Below are 12,098 nucleotides of genomic sequence, written 5' to 3'. Positions count from 1 at the left end.
CGACTGGTGGCCAAGGGGTTTTCGCAGAAGTACGGCATCGACTACGACGAGACCTTCGCACCAGTGGCCAAGTTCACGTCCATCCGGATCGTACTGAGTCTAGCTGCCAAGTATGGTCTCAAGCTGCACCAGATGGATGTCAAGACTGCGTTCCTCAACGGTGTGCTGGACGAAGACATCTACATGGCACAGCCGGATGGCTATGTGGACGAAGACCACCCGGACCACGTGTGCAAGCTCAAGCGGTCGCTGTACGGACTGAAGCAGTCGCCGCGCATGTGGAACCAGACCATCGACGACTTCATGCTCAAGCTGGGGTTCAAGAAGTGCGAGTCCGACCACTGCGTCTACCTGAAGCGTGACGGCCAAGACATGATCTTCGTGGCGCTGTACGTTGACGACTTGGTCCTCGCTAGCAGCAGCGACAAGATGCTCCTCGACACCAAGCAGGCGCTCAGTCACCGCTTCGAGATGACGGACATGGGTCAGCTCAAGTACTTCCTCGGGATGGAGATCGAGCAAGACGTGGTGACTGGGAAGATGTCGATGCGGCAGACCAAGTTCGCCAAAGACATCCTGCAGAAGTTCAGCATGGACAAGAGCAACCCTGTCAAGACGCCACAGGATCCGGGTCTCAAGCTGACGAAGGCCATGTGCGAGGGCGGCTGCAAGCACGACGAGACCATGGTCAACGTGCCATACCGGAACGCGGTGGGATGCCTCATGTACCTCATGGTAGGCACTCGTCCGGACCTGGCAGCTGCAGTGGGAGTGCTGAGCCAGTTCTCTGCCGACCCGTGTCCGACGCATTGGCAAGCCCTCAAGCGTGTGCTGCGGTACCTCCAAGCGACGCCTACGCATGGACTCGAGTTCTCACGGGAAGACAGCCTTGGTATGTGTGGCTATTCGGATGCGGACTGGGCCGGCGACATCGAGTCAAGACGGAGCACAAGCGGCTACGCGTTCATGATGAACGGCGGATGCATCAGCTGGAGGAGCAAGAAGCAGCGGACGGTGGCGCTGTCTTCAACGGAGGCCGAGTACATGGCGCTATCGGAGGCGACACAAGAGGCAGTGTGGCTCAAGGTGTTCCTGTGCGAGCTCGGCGAGATGGCAAGCGATGAAGCGGTCAAGATCTACGAGGACAACCAAGGCTCCATCACGTTGGCCAAGAACCCGCAGTTCCACAAGCGCACCAAGCACATCGACATTCGCTACCACTTCGTGCGCGAGAAGGTGGAAGACGGTCAAGTGGTGCTGCAGTATGTTTCGACAACCAACATGCTGGCAGACATGATGACGAAGGCAATTCCTGCAACACAGTTCAGTGTGCTTCGGAGCAAGCTCGGGATCCAAGGTGCAATCGCTGTCGAGTCGAGTGGGAGTGTTGTCAAGAAGGCGCCTCGGGCAGCTGCCGTATACCGGTAGGATACCGGTATGACCTTCACTCAGTGGGACCGCAATCATTCCTGTGTTGACGGGACGCTGATGATGGGACGCGGGACACTGATGATGGGACGCTGTTTACGCTACGGGGATTACGGGACACGTGGGTACAAGATTGTGGGTACAAGATGGGCATCCACGTGGCAGTCGCTGACTGGCTGAAGCAACTCAGTATCCGGTAAGGAATCCAGTAGAGTGTATCCAGTAGAGAATCCAGTAGGCTTAGAGGTAGCAAGGGAGTTTGCGAACTAAGGACCTAAATCAATCTCTTTGCATTTTGCCATCAACCGACCAAAGCCTTTTTGACCACCACCTCCCTCTGATGGTAGTCGCGTCTCCCACTGTCGAAGACGTCTTCCATGAACTGTGCGTCGCGGCTCACCAGCACGCGACTGCTCTCCAGTTCTTCGAATCGATACGCTTTCTCGTGCTCCGAGTACCCCAGGAACCGACAGCGCACCGACCGAGCGTCGAACTTGGTGCGCTTCACCTTCGGCACGTGCACATACGCGTGGCAACCGAAAACGTTTAGGTTGGCCAGCAGCGGCTTCTTGCCAGTCCAGACTTGGTGCGGAGACTTGTCGTGGCTGATGGCGCGTGTCGGACACCGATTACGGAGGAACGTAGCCGTCATCACCGCTTCGCCCCAATACGTCTTGGGCAAGCCGGCATGTTCCAGCATGCAGCGCGCACACTCCACCAACGTCCGGTTCATCCGCTCGGCCACTCCGTTCAGCTGAGGCGTGTACGGCGGAGTGAACTTCTGCACGATACCGCGGTCCGCACAGAACTTGGCCATCGCGCCGGAAGTGTACTCGCCACCGTTGTCGCTCCGGAGTGTCTGCACGCGCTTGCCGGTCTGAGTTTCAGCAAACGCCACAAACTCCGCGAACTTGGCAGCCACCTCGGACTTGTTCCTCAGCAAATACACCACACAGAAGTGCGACTTGTCGTCGATGAACGTGACGAAGTAGCGCTTGCCCCCAAACGTTGGCGTCTGCATGGGGCCACACACATCGCTGTGAACCACCTCCAGCACGTGCTTGGCACGGTTCGGGGACGACTTCATGTAGCTCACTCGCGTTTGCTTGCCAAGTGCACACCCGTCGCACAGCTCCCACTGCTTCACCGACGTCATGTCGATGCCAACACCGTAGCTCTTCTTGACGATGGCGTCTAGACCGCCATGGCCAATGTGACCAAGTCGGAGGTGCCAGAGGTACGACGTGGTGTCCCCTTGGCGATCCTTCGAACTTGCCGCATTGGCCTCGTCAGGCATCATCGGAGTCATGCACAGCTTGAACAGCCCTTTGCCCTCACGAGCGCCGAGCTGCCACTTGAGACCCTTGTTGTCCGCGAAGCACCCGTCGCTCTCGAAGGTCACTGGCCCGACGTCCTTGGTGAAGCGGCCGACCGAAAACAGGTTGCGCGACAGCTTCGGGATATGCCACACATTCGTGAGCACGCCCTTCTTCATGCCGCGCGGCGTCTTCATCGACATGACAATGTCGCCGGTCCCCACCGCCTGAACCACACCGTCGTCCGCGAGATGCACGTCCACCGGAGCCATCTTCTTGTAGTTCCTCATGTACTTGTTGGAACTCGTCATGTGCTGCGTCGCACCCGAGTCGACCAGCCACATGTCACTCGGCTTGGCGGTACTGCTCGTACGACCAACCGAGAAAAGGTAGTCGCCAGGATCTTCTTCGTCCTGCGCGACGTTCGCACGCTGCGACCGATATCGCTCAGCGTCGTTCTGGACCCGCGAGGGACACTCCGCGATCCAATGTCCTTGTTTGCCGCAGTTGTGGCACGCGCCGGTCTTCTTCACCGGTCGGCCCTTGCGCTTGTTGTTGTTGACCATGAACGCTTGACCTTGGCCGTGCGCGGCTCCGTCGACGCCGCCGCCACCTTGTTCCTTGCGCTTCATGTCCTCATGCAGCAGCCGAGACGTCACGAGTTCCCACGACAGCGAGTCGGCTCTCGACTCCAACGCCGTGATCAGGAACTGGTACGACTCGCTCAGACTGCCCAGAAGCGTGATCACCAAGTCGTCCTCGCTGACCGGAGCGCCAACCGCGTCGAGCTGCTCCGCCAGCGTCTTGAGCTTGTTGATGTGCTCCAGCACATCATCACCTTCGTCCATCATCGTGGTGAAGAAACGCCGACGAAGAAAGAGCTTGTTGGCCAAACTCTTCTTCTCGAAGTGTCCTTCCAGTCTTGACCATGCATCATGCGCGTCCTTGGCCGAGCGAACCAGCGGCAGCTGCGAGTCCTCCATCGCGAGACAGATGATCGCCAGCGCCTTACGCGACTTCCTCTTGAACGTCGCTTGATCCGCCGTGGTCGTGCAGTGCTCCAGCTTCACTTCCCCACTCGTCACTTCCCACAGTTCGCGCTCCTCGAGCACCATCTGCATCTTGAACTTCCACGTGTGGAAGTTGGTTCCGTTGAACTTGTTGATGCGGGCGGTCGCGGTCGGGGTGGCGTCCATGGCGAAGGCGTAGTCGGGGTCTTGGGCAGGGAAGACGGGGCTTGGGCTCATAACCAAAAGGCTTTGGTCGGTTGATGGCAAAATGCAAAGAGATTGATTTAGGTCCTTAGTTCGCAAACTCCCTTGCTACCTCTAAGCCTACTGGATTCTCTACTGGATACACTCTACTGGATTCCTTACCGGATACTGAGTTGCTTCAGCCAATCAGCGACTGCCACGTGGATGCCCATCTTGTACCCACAATCTTGTACCCACGTGTCCCGTAATCCCCGTAGCGTAAACAGCGTCCCATCATCAGTGTCCCGCGTCCCATCATCAGCGTCCCGTCAACACAGGAATGATTGCGGTGCCACTGAGTGAAGGTCATACCGGTATCCTACCGGTATACGGCAGCTGCCCGAGGCGCCTTCTTGACAACAGTCTAGAGTAGCGAGAAGGCTAGCGAGCTAAAGACCTCAATCAATCACTTTCGAATCTTCGTTCTACCCCTCAAGTGGTTTCCAGTCTCCGCTCCGGTCTCGCCCAGAGTGCTGCCCTCCCTCCGCTCCGTCAAGCTTCGGTGTCAAGATCCATACCTTCCATCAGGTTATGAGCCCAAGCACCATGTCCTCTGCCCACGACGCCTCCACCAAGGTCTCCATCGACAAGTTCAACGGAGACAACTACGCGACGTGGAACCGCTACATGCGTGGCGTGTTCCTGACTGATGGAAGGTATGGATCTTGGACACCGTGAAGCTTGACGGAGCGGAGGGAGGGCAGCACTCTGGGCGAGACCGGAGCGGAGACTGGAAACCACTTGAGGGGTAGAACGAAGATTCGAAAGTGATTGATTGAGGTCTTTAGCTCGCTAGCCTTCTCGCTACTCTAGACCTACTGGATACACACTACTTGATTCTTTACTGGATACTGAGTTACTTCATCCAATGAGAGAGCGCCACGTCGAAGCCCATCTTGTACCTACAATCTTGTACCCACAGGTGGCGTAATCGACAGTGGCGTAATCGTCGGTGGCGTAATCGGCGTGGGTTCGGATTGGACCGGTTCGGGTTAACCGGTTCACGGTCAACAACCGATACCAAACCGGTAACCCTCCATACCCTCAATACGCCCCCTCAATGCGAAGTCCCATGAATGCCGAGAGCCGCCGTCAGCTCCGTGTGGCGTGGTCCCGCAAGCGCCTTCGTCATGATGTCCGCCAGCATCACAGAAGTCTCGCAATACTCGAGCTTCACTTCACCGCGTTTCACTTCGTCGCGGATGTGGTGGTACTTGATGTCGATGTGCTTGGCGCGGCCGTGGTTCACCGGGTTCTTGGTCATCTTGATGCACGACTGGTTGTCTTCGCGGATCATGAGCTCGGGTCCCGTCTCGTTGGCAGCCGCCAGAATCTCGCACAGCAGGCGATGGATCCACTTGCCCTCTTGGATAGCCAGACTGAGCGCGATGTACTCCGCTTCGCTCGTAGACAGCGACACACTTGACTGCTTCTTGCTTCCCCAGCTCACAGGCGCACTCATGAGCATGAACGTGTAGCCTGAAGTAGACTTGCGGTCCGCGAGGTCGCCGGCCCAGTCCGCGTCCGAGTAGCCACGAAAGTCGACCTTGTCGCCCGGCTTGAAGCAGATGCCATGTGTCTTGGTGCCTTGCAGGTAGCGAAAGATGCGCTTGACCGCAACCCAGTGTTCCTCTTGGGGTTCTCCATGAAGCGCGACACATAGCCAACGGCGTACGCGATGTCCGGGCGCGTGGCGGTCATCAGGTGCATCAGCGCACCAACAGCTTCGCGAAACGGAGCGTTCACCTTGGTCGCCGCGTCGCTTGGAACCAGTCGAGTGCTCATGTCCACCGGACTCACCACAGCCTTGCACTCGTCCATGGCGAAGCGTTTCAGGATGTCGTCCACGTAGCGACGCTGGCACATGGTCACGCTGCCGTCCGGGCCGTCCACCAGCTCGATCCCAAGAACAAACGCGCACTTGCCGCTGTCGGTCATCTCGAAACGCGTCTTCAGGTCCGTCTTCGTGCGCGAGATCAGCTCAGGCGAACTCCCGGTAATCAGCACGTCGTCCACGTACACCAGCACGAGCACGCAGTGACCGTCCACCACCTTGATGTAGAGGCACGGATCGAAGGCCGACACTTGGAAGCCGATAGAGCACATGAACTCGTCGAAGGTCTCGTTCCACACGCGCGAAGCTTGCTTGAGACCGTAGATGGCCTTCACCAGTTCCAGGCAATCGAAGCCACCATCCAGTTCGACGCCTTCGGGAACCACGCAGAACACCACCTCCTTCATGACCCCGTACAGGAACGCTGTCACGACGTCGAGTTGGTCGAGAGGCCAGTCGAAGTACTTGGCGATCGCGATGATCATGCGCAGCGTCACGTACTTGACCACGGGCGAGAACGTCTCCGTGTAGTCGATGCCGTACTTCTGCTTGAAGCCCTTGGCCACGAGGCGCGCCTTGTACTTCTCGATCGAGCCGTCCGCTTTGCGCTTGATCTTGAACACCCACTTGGTGCCGATGGCGCGCTGGCCGCTGGGTAACTTGGCAGCTCGAAACACACCGCGCAGTCGCATCGACTTGAGCTCCGCGCGGATCGCCTTGCGCCAGTGCACTTGATCCGGACCGTTCACAGCCTCTTGGAACGTCGTCGGCTCCGATAGATCGGCTGCTGCTTCCACAGCGTTGGCACTGGCACGCCAAAACACTGGAGGCGTCGAGTCGTCGTCTTCATCTTGGTCCCCAGACTTTTCTTCTTCGTCGGGTTCAGCTCGGCGCGAGGAGGATACATCCGGCGCACTTGCTTCTTCTAAGCCAGCTCGGTGGCGAACGGGGCGCGATCTTCTGGCAGTGTCGTCGTCGCCACTCGGTCGGCTCTTGCGCTTCCCCGCCTGCTTGAAGCTCGTTTGGCGCGGTCCATCGTTGTCGTCCAGGTCCAGCGCGTCCAGGTCCAGCGCAGCATCATCGACGTCTTCATCCGAAGTATGCGCCGAAAGTCCAAAGGCCGACTCATCGAAGTTGACATCGCGACTGACAACCACCTGCCCCGCCTCGATGTCATAAAGTCGATACGCCTTGGACACTTGTTCGTAGCCGAGGAACAGTCCGGCGCGAGCCTTGGGGTCCCACTTGCGCCGCTTTTCCTTCGGCGTCAGGATGTACGTCTGGCATCCAAACACACGCATGTGCTTCTGTGGTGGAGCGGGATCACGAAATTGCTGACGCGATCGCAACTCACCAACGGTTGCCCGGACTGCCGACTGTCGGAGGGGGTACTCCGTTGATCCGGCGGATCTTGACTTTACAGCTCACCTTGTGTACCCGACGGCTTGGGCGGGTTACGCTCTTCCGGTAATCACGCGAGGGAAGTCAGTGGTGAGCAGGGCAGAACTGGGGCTTGAGGGCCCTTCAGGTATGGGGGGTGGTTGGCTGCCACGCGGATATGCTTCACGCAGCAGTCGGTTGGGGTGATGATCGTGTGTGATCGATCACGGGGTGTGTCCTTTACGGGGTCCTTTTCGATGCTTGCCGCCTCCTATGGCGGGGTCTTGATGAGTTGGAGAGAGAAGGGGAGCGCACCTGGCCAAGCTATCCAGGGGCTTCCGCGTTCTCGCTTGAGTCACTTCAGGTGGTTGTCCGGTCGTCGGGTAGGCCAATATACTTCCTTCCCCGGAATTCGGAAGACCACTTGCGTGCTACAAGGAAAATCTCTCTCTGTTTATCCATTTAGAACTACGTGCCTATCCCCCATCTCTCTTGCGTATCTCATGATTGCTGACCTTCTTGGACCTCCGATGTGCCAGTATTTGTGGTACGTGCTGATCTGATCGGCTGATTTGTACCCATGTCAATCTGGTCGGTCGATCGGAACCCATGTTGATCCGATCGGTTGATCTGAACTCATGTACCCAACTTGTGGTACCGCGACCAAATCTGCCAAGATCGGAATGATGGTCTTCACATTCACCGTCCGGTCGTCCGACCGTTGATGCCGCCCATCCCAGGTCCAAAGCCATCCATCCGTACCCATCAACCAATCACCTGGTCGGACACGATCAATCCATCTCCCAAAACTTCTGGTCACTTCTCCACAGCCGCCCCCTGTGCGAGAGGCGATTGTACAGCACTCAACTCTCGCCACAGTCTCCAACTTGCCGCAGTGCACCTACTCCTCCGACCGGGTCTGCTCGTGCGCCGTTCACGGCCATCTGCCATCTGCCTCCGCCATGTCATCCAGCGACCGATCGTCGGCAACCCCTTCGCCTTCATCCGCTTCAAGCACTGCTTCTCCTGATGTAATCGACGCCGAACCGGCGTTGCCTCCCGTCGTCCCAGACATTACGCGCGCTATCCCCCAGGCATTGCGCCATGGCACGCTGCGTGGGCTCAGTGCATATGCTGCATCGCCTCCAGCCGGTATTACACCGGCTGCGCAAGCTCCGACAACCGCCCCCGTCCCGATGTCGATCACCACGTTGTCCCAAGCGGATCGCGACACACTGCAGGCGTCGCGCGCCACATTGGACCGGATACTCGGCCACCTGAGCGATCAAGATGCGGTCCAAGGAATATACGCCGATTTGGCGCAAGATCACGTCGCCCTGCAGGCCCGAGCCCACGAACTAGAGCAAGAGCTGGATCGTGTGTACTCGTCGTCGACGACCTTCGTGCAATCTGCTCAGGAGCAGTATTCGGCGCTGTTTCGCGATCATCAGGGTACGCGTCTCGCGTTAGCTGACGCTCACAATGCCCTGGCAAACCGACTCGACAACAGCCGCGCTCTCGACACGGCTCGCACGTTACTCGCCGCAGAACGTCGATCGCACGACGAGGATGTGGTATTCCTCCACGACCGGATCGGTGCTCTCGAGCGACAGGTCTCCGATCTGCAGGCGCGGGTCAACGCTCCATCGCCCCGAGCGCGATCAAATCGATCTTCTCGTCTCAGCCGTCACATAGTGGTCCAGCAGCGAAACTTGGTGGAGTTGGGTGCGTGTCGCGATCGGGTGCTTGCTGACCTACAGCGTTCCCGTGGCGATCTGCAAACATCCGAGTCGACTCGCCGCCAACTCGAGACGAGCGTACGAGACTATGAGACCCAAGTCAAGAGCCTCGAAGACCGCCTTGGTGACCTTCAACGCGACATGGACCGCCAACTTTCGGCCACGCATCGCCATGTGGCGCGTAGTAACACTGAACGCGACCAGTTTCGCCGTCAGGCCTCCGACGCCTCCACTCAGCTCCAAGCGGTCAGAGATCAACTCCAACGGACGATCACCGAACGCGACCAGGCCGCGACTTTGCTGTTGTCCTCCCGTACGTATGCGTTGCCTGCCTATGTCAACTTCCGTGCTAACTGTATGTCGTTTCGTTCTTTTCCAGGTTCCACTGTGGCTTCTCTGAGGGCTGCCATCGCTCGCTTGGAAGGTGAAGTGACTCGCCTCCAGGGCGATCGCAATCGCGTGCAAGTTTTACAGCGGGAGAATGCCACCCTGGCTGGAGATTTGACCGCTTCCCGTGCTGATCGCGCGGCACTGATTGATTCGCGTGATCGAGCTGTCCGTGAGTGTGATGCCATCCGCCAACGTGTGGCAGGGCTGATCTCCTTTGTCCAGCCCAGTGGCAATCCCCAAGATGAGAGTGCAGACAGACGCGAGGCCGACGACGGGGATGGTGCAGTCGATGAAGACGGCGATTATGACGGAGATGCCGACGACGATGAAGCCAGCATCGAGGATGGAAACGGTCCGCGGCGTTTGAATCTGCAACCTTCTCGTCGGCGGCGTACACGATCGTTTTCACAATCACCTCCTCCGCCATTACGGCGTTCTCGCCATGCGTCTTCTGGTCGTCACTCGCGATCTCCATCACACACTTCCTCACGCCATTCTGGACAGCGACTTCGGGGAGGCAGCGGTAGCAGAGCCACTTCCCCACAGGCTACTCCCGATCTGAGTGATGATGAAGAAGACACATTGGCTGCGCTTTCTCGATCTCGTGCATCTGATCGTCGGCGTCGACAATCCCGCGACTCTTCCCCCCGAGGGTCACCCCATCGGCCGATTAACGTTGGTTCTTCTGGCTCCGACGCCGAGGGTTCGGCAGACGGCGCTGGTGGACCTCCTGGTGGTTCACCTGACTCTCCGGGTAGCCCTGCCGATTCTCCACCTGGTGGTGGCTCACCTGATTCTTCAAGTAGTGACGGCAGCGTACCCCGTCGCGATCGTACGCATCGGAATACTATACTGGGGCGTCAGGAGTACGATCGCTTGGAAGGCACAGCTGTGCCTCGTGATCAATGGATTCCTGGATATCGCGAGCGCGTGCGACGCCCCGCTGCGGATGTCGCCCCGTGGGACGCTCGATACATGCGTCGTATCAGTGTCCTCGAGTTGGATTTGGACTTGCTGTTCCATCACTTCTGTCGGCCACGTAATTGGTTGATTCCTGAGCGTGCAGCTCGTGCTCCACGTGATCATGCTTGGCGGTCAGATCTGATCACCGCGGCTCACGTCCGGGCGTTGTACGCGACGCGCCCCTGGGAGACTCTCCACACTGCCGTCACCCCGATTTCGTTCGTGCTCGTGGGTTGGTTTGCAACCATGGCTCGTCAATATGCGGACCTGATACACGAGCATGCACAGGCCGTGTGGGAGTCGTTGCACTACTTCTCCATCAGCACCAGCAGTCGTCGCGGGGACGTTTACCTGGATACTCTCGCCGCTACCCGAAAACAGCGGCAATCACGATTCGGTGCTCGCTGGAAGTTTTTTCTTCGGACGATCTTGCGTGGACTGGTCGAGGGTCGGTGTGATTTGGACATTCTGCTCGATCCTTTCTTCATGCACCGACCTCGGCCGGGTGAGGAGAAGATGTGGTATCCAGGGCAGCACGGCAACTCGCAGGCGACGAATCTGATCACCGCAGTCCAAGAGGCGGACTTGGCTGAGCCCTGGCGAGTCCAATACCGCCACGACATCCGATCGCATCCCGCGCAACGCATTGCGCGTCTTCGTAGCAAATTCGTCATCCCAGCTTCCCCTTAAGCGTACACTTGAGTGTTAGTCTGCATGTAATTCCATTTTCACCTCTTTTTCTCCAGTTGTCTTCCTTGATCGGGTCGATCGAACCTCGTAATCGGTTCTCTCCCCTTTCACGCCACTTGTTTTTGTACATATACCTCCCCCTTCTTTCTGAGTGCAGCCGCCCCGTCGACCCAAGACGGTTCGATGTATCCCTTCCAGAAGACCTGGAATTCCCGATGGACGCGTCCATATCTGGTCTTACGGCCCGATCGGACATCTGTGATCCGCTCCACTTCAAACTCGTCATCACTCCGATCACCTTCCCAGCTGTCCTCCGGCAACAACGCCTCATCAAAATCAAATCGACCATCCTCGTCCGTTGCTAGCGTCACGTCAGGACGATCAGAGAAAACCTTCACGGCCTTAAGCTTCGAAACGTGTACAATTGGAAAAAGACGATACTCGGTGCCGGCCACCTCTAGCCGGGCCGCGTAGGGGCCAATCATCTCGCGCACCCGGAACGGTCCGTGCCACATGTGTGCCAGCTTTCGGGCATAGCCCTCCTTAACTCGATCCAAATATAGCCACACTTGTGACCCGGCCTCAATCTGGTGCGGCCTTATCCCGTCGTTGTGGCGATCGGCTCTCGTTTGGATCGCCTCCTTCAGGCGCGCGTTGACCTCCTCGCGAGCTCGCTGGTACTGTTGCTGGATACGATATCTCCATCTGCGCGGCTCGCGATCGCGACGTCGCGTGCTGCCTAACGGTAGCGACGCTTCCAATGTCGATCGTGGGTCCCAGCCATGGACAAGGTAAAACGGCGTCTCTCCTCGTACTCGATCGTGAGCCGTGTTGATCGCGAAAGTCAGGCGTTCCGCGTATTCGTCCCAGTCTTGTTGATTCACATCGGCGACATACATCTTCAAAGCGCGAGTAAGCGTTTGCACCATCCGCTCAGCGGTACCGTTTGCCTGTGGTCGATAGGCCATGGTGGCTCGTTGTCGTTGTCCCACTATACGGCTGAATGCGCGGAAGAAATCCGACATAAAACCGGGCTCCCGATCATGTCGGATCGCTTCGCTGGCTCCGAAGCGGCGGAAAACGCATTCCTCGTAGTTCTCCGCGA

This window comes from Phytophthora ramorum (genome assembly GCF_020800215.1).
Source record: "Phytophthora ramorum isolate Pr-102 chromosome Unknown Phyram_PR-102_s0013, whole genome shotgun sequence".
Lineage (NCBI taxonomy): Eukaryota > Oomycota > Peronosporomycetes > Peronosporales > Peronosporaceae > Phytophthora > Phytophthora ramorum.
The sequence above is the reverse complement of the archived record's forward strand: the minus strand, read 5'-3'. Positions refer to the sequence as shown.